This window comes from Mus musculus, chromosome 13 (assembly GCF_000001635.26).
Source record: "Mus musculus strain C57BL/6J chromosome 13, GRCm38.p6 C57BL/6J".
In the NCBI taxonomy this organism is placed as follows: Eukaryota; Metazoa; Chordata; class Mammalia; order Rodentia; family Muridae; genus Mus; species Mus musculus.
Window position 1 is genome coordinate 84,521,501 of NC_000079.6, and position 15,055 is coordinate 84,536,555.

Below are 15,055 nucleotides of genomic sequence, written 5' to 3' on the forward strand. Positions count from 1 at the left end.
TCTAAAAGAACATTACAATAAAATAAATCATAATGACATTTCACTCTACTCATAGATCAATACCTTGCTCAGCCATCATTAGAGAAGCTTTCTCCTGCAGGAGATGGGAACAATACAGAGACACACATCTTGACAATGTGAAGAGAATGAGAGATCTTGAAACATACAACCATACAGTGGCTTTCTCTACCAAATGCCTCTATCTCTTTCAGGTCTCAGGGAATCCTGACTAAGAAAACATGGAAAGAGGGTAAGAACTCATGGGGATGGAGGAAAATCAAAGAAACAAAGTTTTCAAGATAAAACAGGAGCTATGCACACATCAATCTAGAAAGACTGAAGCAGCATGCAGAGGGACTGCAATGTTCTGCATCAGATAGGATTCTGGAGTTGAAAGAGTGGGCAGATGCACCCTTTATCTAACTCAGAAGCTATTGATAACCACTCACAAATGAAAACTCAGAAACTAGTTGAGAATAGGCTGCATACACAGCCATAGATGTCCATCAGAAAACAATCCCAAAGGCATCCTTGGAGGATGCATGTCTTACAAAGTCATCCAGGGCTTTAAATTTTGTTAGATCCATTCCAATTTTCTGAAGAACCTCCAGATTGATTTCAGAGTGGTAAAACCAGTTTGTAATCTCACCAGCAATGAAGGGATTACTGCACATTCTCACCAACACATGCTGACACCTGACTTTTTGATCTTAGCTGTTCTGATTGGTGTAAGGTGGAATCTCAGGGTCATTAGGATTTGCATTTCCCTGATCACTAAGGACCTTGAACATTTCTTTGGTGCTTCTTAGCCACTCGAGGTTCCTCTGTTGTGAATTCTCGGTTTAGTTCTATACCCCATTGATTGGTTGGGTTGCTTGTTGTTTTTTGTGGTAAGCTTCTTGAGTTCTTTATATATTTTGGATATTAGTCCTCTATTGGATGTGGAATTAGTGAAGATTGTTTTCCCAATCTGTAGGTTAACAATTTGTCTTGTTGACTATGTCCTTTGCCTTACAGAAGCTTTCCAGTTTCATGAGGTCCCATTTATCAATTGTTCATCTTAAAGCTTGAGCCATTGGAGTTCTGTTTAGGAAATCCTCTCTCACCTATGCTCCTTCACAATTTCTCTTCTATTAGATTCAGTGTATCTGGCATATACCCAAAAGATGCCCCACCATGCTACAAGTGCTTGTGCTTCACTATGTTGATAGTGGTCTAATTTGTGATAACCAGAAACTGGAAACAACACAGATATCCCAAAACTGAAGAATAGATACAGGAAATGTGGTTCCTTTACACAGTGGAATACTTACTATTCAGCTACTAAAAAAGAAGACATCATGAGTTTTGCAGGCAAATGGGTGGAATTAGAAAATATCATCCTGAGTGAAGTATCTCAGACCCAAAAGGACTGCATGACAGGAGCCCTCCAAGAGGTCCAACAAGCAGCTGACTGAGAGAGAAGCAGATACACCCAACAAATGGTCTGAAGATGGGGTTCCCAGTGACTGAATAAGGGAAAGGCTGGAAGAAGTTGAGGAGGAGGGAGAACCTATAGGAAGATCAGCAGTCTCAACTAACCTGGACTCTGGAGATCTCTCAGACACTGAGCCACAAAACAGACAGCATACACTAGCTGGTCCGAGGCCCCAACAAATATACCATAGAGCACTGCTTGGTCTGGCCTCAATAAGAGAAGACATACCTAACCCTGAGAAACTTTTGGCACTATGAAATGGAGAAGCCTGGCAGGGTGTGGGGGAATGTGAGGGTGTGGAGACATCTCCTTGGAGATGGGGGAGGAGGAACGGGATAAGGAAAGATTGGAGCATAGATCAAGAGGAGGATAATGACAAGTCTGTAAAAGATTAAAGATGCTCTGACCCTGGGACCAGGTGAGAACACCATATTGTATCTCAGGTCCCTCAGAGACCAGTCTGCTCAGAAGAGCACACAGGCTGCAGAAGCAACATAACTTCTCAGACAGGGTCCCTTCCAGCCTTAATCTTCAGCCAGGAGGCAGAGCTGAGCCAAAGACTATGAAAGCCAGAAGATCCTGGACAGATGTTATACAGACACTAAGATAACACAAATGCCAGCCAAGGCTACTATACCCAGCAAAACTCTCAAATACCATAGATGGAGAAACCAAAGTGTTCCATGACAAAACCAAATTCACACAATATCTTTCCAATGAATCCAGCTCTTCAAAAGATTTTAAAGGGAAAGCACCAACGCAAAGATGGAAACTACACCCTAGAAAAGGCAAAAAAGTAACCCTTCAACAAATCTAAAATAAGACAGCAGCAAGAACAGAATCCCAACCCTAACAACAATAACAGGAAGTAAAAATTACTTTTCCTTAATATCTGTTAATATCAATGGACTCGATTCCCCAATAAAAAGACATAGACTAACAGACGGGCTATATAAACAGGGCTCAATATTTTGCTGCATACAGGAAACCCACCTCAGGGAAAAAGACAGAAACTACCTCGAGTAAAAGGCTGGGAAACAATTTTTCAAGCAGATGGTCTGAAGAAAGAAACTGGAGTAGCCATTCTAATATCGAATAAAATTGACTTCCTACCCAAAGTTATCAAAAAAGACAAGGAGTGGCACTTCATATTCATCAAAGGTAAAATCTTCCAAGATGAACTCTAAACTCTGAATATCTGTGCTCCAAATTCAAGAGCACAGCATTCATTAAAGAAACTATAGTAAGGCTCAAAGCACACATTGCACCTCACACAATCATACTGGAAGACTTAAACACCCCACTCTCATCAATTGACAGATCCTGAAAACAGAAAATAAACAGAGACACATTGAAACTAACTGAAGTTATGAAACAAATGGATTTAACAGATCTTTACAGAACATTTTATCCTAAAACAAAAGGATATACCTTCTTCTCAACACCTCATGGTACCTTCTCTAAAACTGAACATATAATTGGTCAGAAAATTGCCCTTAACAGATACAAAAATATTGAAATTGTCCGATGCATCCTATCAGATCACCATGGACTAAGGCTGATCTTCAGTAACAACATAAATAATAGAAAGCCAACATTCACATGGAAGCTGAACAACACTCTACTCAATGATACCTTGGTCAAGGAAGAAATAATGAAAGAAATTAAAGACTTTTTAGAGTTTAATGAAAATGAAGACACAACATACCCAAACTGATGGGCCACAATGAAAGCAAAGTTTGGAGCTGTGACGAAAGAATGGACCATCTAGAGACTGCCATATCCAGGGATCCACCCCATAATCAGTTTCTAAACACTGACACCATTGCATACACTAGCAAGGTTTTGCTGAAAAGTCCCAGATATAGCTGTCTCTTGTGAGACTATGCCGGGGCCTAGCAAACACAGAAGTGGATGCTCACAGTCAGCTATTGGATGGATCACAGGGCTCCCAATGGAGGAGCTAGAGAAAGTACTCAAGGACCTATAGGTGGAACAACATTATGAACTAACCAGTACCCTGGAGCTCTTGACTCTAGCTGCATATGTATCAAAAGATGGCCTAGTCAGCCATCACTGGAAAGAGAGGCCCATTGGACACACAAACTTTATATGCCCCAGTTCAGGGGAACGTCAGGGCCAAAAAATGGGAAAGGGTGGGTAGGGAAGTGGGGGGGAGGGTATGGGGGACTTTGGGGAGAGCATTGGAAATGTAATTGAGGAAAATATGTAATAAAAAAATATTAAAAAAAGAAAGCATTCCTAAGAGGAAAACGTATAGCTCTGAGTGGCTCCATAAAGAAACTAGATAGAGCATATACTAGAAGCTTTACATCACACCTAAAAGTTCTAGAACAAAAGGAAGCAAATTCACACAAGAGGAGTATATATCAGGAAATAATCAAACTTGGGGCTGAAATCAACCAAGTGGAAACAAGAACTATTCAAAGAATCAACCAAACCAGAAGCTGGTTGTTTGAGAAAATTAACAAGATAGATAAACCCTTAGCCAGACTAACTAGAGGGCACAGGGACAGTATCCTAATTAACAAAATCAGAAATGAAAAGGGACACATAACAACAGAACACAACGAAATCCAAACATCATCAGATCCTACTACAAAAGGCTATACTCAACAAAACTGGAAAATCTGGATGAAATGGACAAATTTCTAGACAGATACCCAGTACCAAAATTAAATCAGGATCACGTTAATGATCTAAACAGTTCCATATCCCCTAAATAAATAGAAGCAGTCTTTAATAGTCTTCCAACCAAAAAAAAAAAAAAAAAAAAGCTCAGGACCAGATGGGTTTAGTGCAGAATTCCATCCTTCAAAGGAGACCTAATTCCAATTCTCCTCAAATTGTTCCACAAAATAGAAACAGAAGTTACTCTACTCAATCCATTCTATGAAGCCACAATTACTCTGATACCTAAACCTCATAAAGACCCAACAAAGATAGAGAAATTCAGACCAATTTCCCTTATGAATATAGATGCAAAAATATTCAATAAAATTCTTCCTAACCTAATCGAAGAACACATCAAAACGATCATCCATCATGATCAAGTAGGCTTCATCCCAGGGATGCAAGGATGGATTTGTATATGCAAATCCATCAACATAATCCACTATATAAACAAACTCATAGACAAAAACCACATTATCATCTCCTTAGTTGCTAAGAAAGCATTTGACAAAATCCAACACCCAGTCATGATAAAAGTCTTGAAAAGATCAGAAATTCAAGGCCAATACCTAGACATAATAAAAGTGATATACAGCAAACTAGTAGCCACCATCAAACTAAACGGAGAGAAACCTGAAGCAATCCCACTAATACCAGGGACTAGACAAGGATGTCCACCCTCTCCCTACCTATTCAATACAGTACTCAAAGTCTTAACCATAGCAATTGGACAACAAAAGGGTATCAAGGGATATAAATAAAAGGGATACATATTGGAAAGAAAGAAGACATCATATCAGTATTTGCAGATAATATGATAGCATATATAAGTGATCATAAAATTCCACCAGAGAACTCAACCTGATAAACAGCTTCAGTGAAGTAGCTGGATATAAAATTAACTCAAACAAATCAGTGGCCTTGCTCTACACAAAGGATAAACAGGTTGAGAAAGAAATTATACAAATAATACAAAATACCTTGGTGTGACTCTAACTAAGTAAGTGAAAGATCTGTATGATAAAAACTTGAATCCTCTGAAGAAAGACATCGAAGAATATCCCAGAAGATGGAAAGATCTCCTATGCTAATGGATTAGCAGGATAAATATAGTAAAAAAAAATGGCTATCTTGCCAAAAGCAATCTACAAATTCAATACAATCTCCATCAGAATTCCAACTCAATTCTTCACAGAGTTAGAAAGGGCAATTTACAAATCCATCTGGAATAACAAAAAACCTAGGATAGCAAAAACTATTCTCAACAATAAAAGAACCTCTGGTGGAATCACCATGCCTGACCTAAAGCTGTACTACAGAGCAATTGTGATTAAAAACAAACAAACAAACAAACAAACAAAAACCAAACTGCATGGTACTGTATAGTGACAGACATGTAGATCAATGGAATAGAATTTAAAACCCAGAAATGAACCCACACACCTATGATCACTTGATCTTTGACAAGGGAGCTAAAACCATCCAGTGGATAAAAGACAGCATTTTCCACAAAATGGTGCAGTCACAACTGGTCGTTATCATGTAGAAGAATGCTAATTGATTCATTCTTATCTTCTTGTACATAGCTCAAGTCTAAGTGGATCAAGGAACTCCACATAAAAACAGAGACACCAAAGCTTATAGAGGAGAAAGTGGGGAAAAGCCTCGAATATATGGGCACAGGGGAAAAATTCCTGAAGAGAACACCAATGGCTTGTCCTGAAAGATTGAGAATTGACAAATGGGAACTCATAAAATTGCAAAGCTTCTTTAAGGCAAAAGACACTGTCAATAAGACAAAAAGGCCACCAACAGATTGGGAAAGGAACTTTACCAATTCTAAATCAGATACAGGACTAATATCCAACATATATAAAGAACTCAAGAAGATGGACTCCAGAAAATCAAATAACCCTAAAAAATTAGGGTACAGAGATAAACAAAGAATTCTCAACTAAGGAATACCAAAGGGCTGAGAAGCACCTGAAAAAATGTTCAACATCCTTAATCATCAGGGAAATGCAAATCAAAACAACCCTGAGATTCCACCTCACACAAGTCAGAATGGCTAAGTTCAAAAATTTAAGTGAAGGTAGATGCTGGTGAGAATGCAGAGAAAGAAGAACACTCCTCCATTGTTGGTGGGATTGCAAGCTGGTACAACCATTCTGGAAATCAGTCTGGCGGTTCTTCAGAAAATTGGACATAGTACTACCTGAAGATCCAGCAATACCTCTCTTGGGCATATACCCAGAAGATGTTCCAACCTGTACTAAGATCACATGCTCCACTATGTTCATAGCAGCCGTATTTACAATAGCCAGAAACTGGAAAGAACCCAAATGTCCCTCAATAGAGGAATGGATACAGAAAATGTGGTACATTTACACAGTGGTGTACTACTCAGCTATTAAAAACAATGAATTTATGAAATTATTAGGCAAATGGATGGATCTGGAGGATATCATCCTGAGTGAGGTATCCCAATCATAAAAGAACTCACTTGATATGCTCTCACTGATAAGTTAATATTAGCCCAGAAACTTAGAATACCCAAGATAAAAATTGCAAAACACATGAAACTCAAGAAGAACAAAGACCAAAGTGTGGAAACTTCATTCCTCCTTAGAATGGGGAACAAAATACCCATGGAAGAAGTTACAGAGACAAAATTCAGTGCTGAGAAGGAAGGAAAGACCATCCAGAGACTGCCCTACCCAAGCATTCACCCCATATACAACCACCAAACCCAGACACTCTTGCATGTGCCAGAAAGAATTTGCTGACAGGACCCTGATATAGCTATCTCTTGTGAGGCTCTGCCAATGCCTAGCAAATACAGAAGTGGATGCTCACAGTCATCTATTGGATGGAACACTGTGCCTCTAAAGAAGGAGCTAGAGAATGTACCAAGGAGTAAAGGATTCTGAAACCCTATAGGAGGAACAACCATATGAACTAACCAGTACCTCCCAGAGCTGTGTCTCTAGTTGCATATGTAGCAGATGATGGCCTAGTCAGCCATCAATGGGAGGAGAGGCCCTTGGTCTTGTGAAGATTATATGCCCCAGTACAGGCAATGCCAGGGACAGGAAGTGGGAGTGGGTGGTTTGGGAAGCAGGGTGTGGGAGGGTATAGCATTTGAATTTTTGGAATAGCATTTGAACTGTAAATGAAGAAAATATCTAATAAAAAGAAACATATGTCTCAGAAACATAAAAAATGATTAAAGATAATAAAACAATTTTGGCTTATTTTTAATTTACAATATATAACACATATTACATTTTTATCTCATTTACTCTACAAGTCATTTGAATATGTAGTATGGCTTTCCATTTTTATAGGATTCCCTAGTATAGGGATTAGTATTACTCTGTGTTTATCTGTTTCTCATCCCTTCTTTTTGGCTCTTTTCCTTCTGTTTGTTTTATTTTATTATAATGTGTTTGTTTTATTTTATTTTATATTATTATTAATCATTAGAAGCCCTTTCTGAGAGCCAGAATGTGGGTGGACCTGGATGGAATGGGAGGCAGGGTGGAAATGGGAGGAGAGAAGAAGGGGAAACCATTATCAGTATATATTATATGAGAGAAAATCTATTCCAAAAAAAAAAGGAAAAAGTAGATGTCTTTATACCCTATGTAGATCCTGGCTCCAACTGCTATATATATTTCTGGGTTCTTCAATTATTTCTGTGTTACTTCATCAATGTACCAAGCACTTCGTTTGCCAGTTTATGCTATGACTTTCCCTTATCAGTGGTTCAGTAGCTAGAGAAGGAAACAGGGCAGATTCTGCAGAAGACAACTCTGTCTTCAAGGCTCAATCCACAACAAAGTGTGGAAATCCAATACTTAGTCCTAATGAAGGGGCATTTTCTGTGGAAAGGAGGGTTCAGAGGTTTCTATTAATTTTATATTTCCAGATGTTTATACCTAAATCATGGCCCTATTTCATCCTGTCTCTCTCAGGACTCTGGACTTGAAACAGAAGACTTCCTAGGGATGAGAATTCTGTAAATTCTGGGAATGTGATTTGGCTTTTTCAAACTCTGAAAATAGGGGCAAAATTGAGAATGAGTGGTGTAAATCTTTAAGGCTGAAGATCTAAGAATCAAGGATTTCACAGTCTGAATGAAGGAGATGAATCTTTTCCTTCATGAAGAAATTATTCCATGTCCTTAGATTAAATTAAGGTCTCCAATGCTGGTGTGGGTAGATTTACTTTACTAAGCCTACTAAATCAAATGATAATCTCCCCTCTTTTGAATCATCCTCAGTGGCACATATGCAGAAATAGCTTCACTGGTTCTGTGAGCTTCCATTAACATGATCAAATTGACAATAATCATAATACATAAAGGGGTAGAGGAAGTGACACTGGGCACGGAAAGTGACAGGATTGCCGTATAGTGGCAGAAGAGGACTTAGCTGGTCATGTGGGGAACTCTGGGATTGCCTCAGCCTTTTAGCAGAGTCTCAGAACTTTGTGCTATACAGTGACCCTTCCCACAAGATAATTTTCTAGAGAAAACTTATTTGTGAGCAGTTAATAGGCAGCGCAGAAAGGAAATAACATGCATGGTATACTTGTCTTACAGTATACCATCCCATCCCTTACAGCTGCCTTAGAAAGTGGGGCTTTAACTTTCTATTTCTTTCTCCCTATTAATCATTTCATTTTACTACTATTATTAAAATGTCATTTTTTAATTTTAAAAAAGTAAACTTAGAATTTCATTAAAAACCTGACCCATAATTTTCTTTTCTAATTTTGAAATTTATAATCTTTTTTTTTTCCTCCATGACTTTTAAATTAAATTTTCTCAAGGTTGAGGTAATTAGAGAAATTCATTTGAGTATAAGTTAACTGAGTAGAAAAATTATGTCAGAGAGTATGGGTAGCTCATTGCCTGTTTTACCTAAACATTAGAAACACTGGAGTGGGCTCCTCAGACTTCACTCAGGAAAGGATACTGATGCTCCTAATTGGAACCAAAGCATACAATGACCAGCTGTTAATTTGGTTACATTAGTTCACAGAGAATCTCTCTTCTGAGGAATTGTTTCTGGCCAATGAAAGTAGCCATTTTTTTCATACCCATTATTCCATGACTGGCAATGGGAGGTACAAAGCTCAGTCCCCTTGCTGTGTTCAGGACTAGTTGGAAGGTTCATCTCACCTGGAGTCTTGTATGAAATAAAAACAAAAAGCAGACAAAACGAAACGAAACGAAACGCAACCCCAAGGCTTCTTATGAAGGTGTATCAGTTTCCAGCTTTCCCTCTACTCATTTCTTCTTTTCCACTTTCCTTTATGTGAAGTGTGTGAGGAGTATTTACCAGCAAATCTTCTACGGGCTAAAACCCATCTTAGAATGGTTTTTGAAAAAGCCAGGCTCCAGGGATGTTCGAGTCCCATGATGCACAGACAGATGATGCTTCTCAAATCCAGAGGGGCAAGGGGCGCAACTAAATAAAAGAAATGAATGTGAGAGAGTGATTAGAAGGGAAGCAAGGGTGGAAAGGACATTGCTCAGTAGTATGTAGCTTACCTAAATTCCCTGTGTTTAGTATCTAGAAATACCACAAAAATCTGGTGTGTGTATATGTACATAATATATGTATGAATCACTCTGTCAAAATAGAATGCAATTAATTATAATAATGTAATGCACATCTGTGAATTATTTCATGTACTATATAATATACGTGATCCACTTAATGAATTGCTATTATTAACTAAGATATAGCCATTTCTTCTTATTATACTTTCTATCATTTTTTTTTCTCCAGAAAATATGCAGGCATTAAAAGGCAGTTAGACTAAGTTTTCCAATCAGGCCCATCATTGCAGTACATACATAACCCTGCTGAGGGCTCTGCAGATATCAGATTGGGGCTCAAAAAAACCGTCAGACAGTAGCACCTGAAGCTACGTGTGACATCATCTGACCTGACTGTTCCTTCTAATTCTTTATTCACTTCTCAGTGATCTGATCATTTAAACCTTTTTATGTTTATTTCAACATCCTAAAACAAATTTCTCTTCCTTGAGAGATTTAAATTCTTTCTAGAATTGTTTGAAATATTTTAAAAGGAAAGTACCCCAGATTCACTATTTTATCTTGTCCATCATTAATAATATTCTTTAGATTCTCCTGGAATTTTTCTTACAAAATAATCCTCCTTTCCATAAATGAAGCATTTTTTCTCTTATTGGAAATACATTTTTATACAATATATTCTGATTATGATTTGGACTGACTCAACTTTTCCCAGTTTCTCCTCACCTTTCTTCTCATCAGGATCTATATAACCTTTCTGTCTTTCATTAGAAAACAAACCATAATCTAAGTAATAGTAATAAAATAAAATCAGGTGAAAAAAAATAGGACAAATCAAACAAGCAAAAGGGAAAGAGCCTAAGGAAAAGTATGAGAAATACATATAGAAAAGGAGACATGTATGTCCTCTGACACAGAAAACACATACAAACAGAGAATAAATATGTAAAAGACCTGTAAAGTTAAAAATGCACTGATAGAACTTTCTGAGAGAAGGCACTTCCAAACATGCTACTGAGTTCACTAAGTACCACTGCTGGGCTGGGGCCTACCCTACAAAGTGGTTTGTTTCCCCAGCGAGACTGCTTTGGAGAAAAGGCATTTTTCTATGAACTATCAACTGGAGATTTATTCCAGGTTAGGAATGGGGGCATGTATAGACTTCTGTCATTTCAAGGACCTCATCTGGTGCAAACCTGTGTATACTGCCATAGTCTCTGACAACTTATATGTGCGCCAGCCCAGTTGCATCTAGAATGCCTTGGGTATTTTTTTTTTATTCTCCATATCTTTTGTCCCTCCCTCCGTCTCTCTCTCTCTCTCTCTCTCTCTCTCTCTCTCTCTCTCTTTCTTTCTTTTGATTTTTTATTATTAGATACTTTATTTACATTGCAAATTTTATCCCCTTTCCACATTTCCCCTCTGAAATCCCCCTATCCCATTCCCCTCCCCTTGCTCACTAACCCACCCACTCCTGCTTCCCTGTCCTGGCGTTCCCCTACACTGGGACATCTAGTCTTCACAAGACCAAGGGCCTCTCCTCTCATTGATGTCCCACAACGCCATCCCCTGCTCCATATGCGGCTGGAGACATGGTTCCCTCCATGTGTACCCTTTGGTTGGTAGTTTAGTCCCTTGGAGCTCTGGGGGTACTGGTTGGTTCATATTGTTGTTCCTCCTATGGGGCTGACCCTTCTGTCTCTTATGCTCTTTTCTTGATCTATGAGTATAGAAGACTGTCATTAGGAGTCATTTTACTTTTCTTTTAACAGATCAGTGTTATTTGGACTGCCCCTAAGTCTCTGACCTATCTAGGCTTGGCTTCTTGGTGGTGTCAGATATGGGTTTCATGTCATGGAATAGGCCTCAAATCAAGTAACCTGGTTGGTTACTCCTTCAAGCCTTGTGCCAGGGTTGCACCAGTCTTTCAGGTAGGTCATGATTGTAGATCTAAAGGTTTGTAGTTGAGTTGGCCTTTCCTTTTCTCCTTTTTGGTAGCATGCATATCACCTACCAGTACCATAAACATTAGGTGAGCACTAGCTCATCTTCTCTATAGTCAATTAGCTGTGTAGGTATTGTTTTCAGCAACAGGTATTATTATAAGTATGTGGAGAGAACTCAATATCCTTGATAATTGCCTGGGTTGTTTCAGGATTCTTGTGTGAGCCATTTAACCAACAACCCAATTAAATGTAACTCATTCTTAGTACAGGAAGCTTCATATGATGGCAAAAGTTGTACAGTTGGGTTTCTGTCTCTCCCATTATTTGGAGATTTCATGTAGATAGACTTGATGTATGTATATGAAGAGAAGGGTATGGAACAGGGGAACTAGGGAATAAAAATGGGAAGGTACAGTGAAAACTATGAATAATTTTAGGAGTAGTATGGAATCCTCTTGTTTGATCCTCCTATCCCAGTCCCTCCTGCCTTTGTCCATCTATAGCTGTCCATTCTGTTTCACTTCCTAGAGAGATCTATTTATCCTTTCACCTTAGCCCCTTAATCACTGCCTTACCCCCATGTTATATGGTCTGTAGATTGCTTATCAATGACTTAGAAGCTAACAGTCACATATAAGTAAATACATACCATATTTGTCTTTCTGGGTCTAGGTGACTTCAATCAGAATGATTTTTATTCCTACCTCCATTCATTTCCTTTCAGTTTCATGATGGCCATTCAACTTTTCACCCCAACCAGCAATGGATGAGTGCTTCCCTTACTCCATATCCTTGCCAGCATAATCTGTCATTTGTTGTGTTGATCTTGGCTATTCTAAATGGGTGTAAGGTGACATCTCAAAGTAGTTCTTATTTTCACTTCCTGGTGACTAAGGATGTTGAACATTTCTTTAAATGAGTCTCAGCATTTATATTTTTACTTTTGAGAAGTCTCTGTTTGAATATATACCCTATTTTTAATTGGAGTATTTATTTTCTTGATGTTTAACTTCTTGAGTTCTTTATGTGTTTTGGATTTCAGACATCTATTGGATGTGGAGGTGATAAAAATATTTTATTCTGAGGCTGCTGATTTACCCCAATGCTGTTATTCTTTACCATACAGAAGCTTTTCAGTTTCACGAGGTCCTATTTATTATTGGTTGTTTTTAGTGCCTGTGCTATCAGTTTTTTGTTCAGAAAGTCTTTTCCCATGCCAATGAATTCAAGGCTATTACCCCACTTACTCATCTATCAGATTCAGTGTAGTTGGCTTTATGTTCTTTATGTTGAGGTTTTTAATCAATTTTGATTGAATTTTGTGCAAAATTATAACTACATGTCTACTTGGACTCTTTCACATGCAGTTGTCCAGTTTGACAAAAAACATTAGTTAACAATATTGTGTTTTGTTCTAGTATATTTGTCTTCGTTATAAAAACGAACAAACAGGTATTCATAGGTGTATGGATTCATGTTTAGTTCTTAAATTCTAGTTCATTGATCAATATGTCTATATTTGAGTCAATACCAGGGAGTTTTTATTGTTACAGCTCTGTAATATAGGTTGAGGTCAGAATGGTGATGCTGTCAGCACATCTTGTATTATTCTGGATTCTTTTAAAATTTAATTATTCTGAGTTTTTTGTGTTTCCCTAGGACGTTGAAAATTGTGTGCTGTCACTCACGCTGCTGCTGAAGCTTCCTGTGAGTCAGTTTTGCTCCTGTAATTTATATCTTACCCATATTACAGTAAATACCTCCAATAAAACTCATTAGATTACCAAATTGGACTGGAATGGTATCTGTACTTTGGTCTGTTGTGGGGTTTCTATTTGGGGTGAGTATTATGACTCCCTAGGAAATCCCTGTTACATAATAAGCTCCAGCCAGATGTTACTTCTTTATAATATTCAGCAGCAGCAGCAGCTAAAACTAAAGGATACCCCGGGTCTCATCACTAGTGATCTTGTTTTCCTTCCTTCATTTTAAAGTTTTATTTTATGTTTGTGTATTTGTGTATATGAGTGTTTGCGTGTATGAATGTGTACCTGGTGCCCACAGAGCTCAGAAGACAGAGGTTATTACTCTGGAACATGTAGGTACTGGAAACTATAGCTGGGTCCTTTGCAAAAATAATAAGTACTCTTAACCACTGAACCATCTCACTGGCCCCAACCTGCATTTCTTATATACCACATTCATTTCTTTCACATACTATATTAGGTTTTTTTTTTTTTTCTTATTTTGTTGTTTTGACAGGACAGAGTAACACCTTTTTATGTGACACAACCTTCTGAGCCTTTTGCTTTCTTCATTGATACTTGGAGAAATAGTTGATATGTATTTATGGTATGAAAAAAATGAATGTGCTTATTAATAGCTTAAATGTAAAATGAATTCTGCTGGCATTGGAAATTATAATGTCAAGTGGAGCCAGAAATAATTGATACTCTTATAGAGCTTTACCAAACTGAAAGACAGCATGAATAAATATAAACTTGCAAGGTATAGTAAGTGCGCATTGAAAATATGCCATTTGTTTTGGATACAGGTGAGTCAGAGAAGATGTTTCAGAGAAAATAAAGTTTGAGCTATAAACAATGAGATTATATGATTTTGTGTGAGGAGCGGATGTGGCGGCAGTCCCAAAGGCACCAGGGACTGCAGCTAAGTCGTATGACTTGCACCTGACTTCCTCATATAAACCACAAACATCTTGAGGGCTGCGCAGGTGTACCAGGATACCAGTGAATCCATTTTGATGGAGATATGCCCCTGCTGCCCTGATTAGCTGAAGCTGCGTGCCTGGTGAGGTGGCGTGGCCTGCTGTGCGTGGATGGGAACTGAGAGTATAAAAGAGTGAGAGGCCCAGGGTTCGGGGGAGATATAAACAAGGGAGATATAAACAAGGGAGATATAGAGAAAGAAGAAACAGGACTGAATAAATGTGTGCAGAAGGATTTTGTTGCAGCATCGTTCTTCCTGGCCAGTTGGGCATGCGCAAGAAGTGGTGCCGAAACCCGGGACGAGAAACATCTTCAGGCATGAGCGAAGACCCCCTGCTACAGGGAGGATTCAGAACTGCCTCACGGGGAAGGAGTGGTTAATAAAGATTCCCGTAAAACAGACTGTTGAGAAGGATCTGGCGTGGATTCAGAACTCTTCAGCTGGGGAATGGTACTGATGAAGAGAAAGAAGAAAGATGAAGACTGAATAAACTGTTGTTAGAAGGACTGGTGGTCGTGTCGTTCTTGCTGGTTGAGAGCGGACGCGACAATTGGTGGCCCGTATGGGGAACCAACTCCCCCACCGAGTTCAGAACTTTCAGCAGTCAGTGGTTGCCGGCAGGGTAAGTTCACGGTG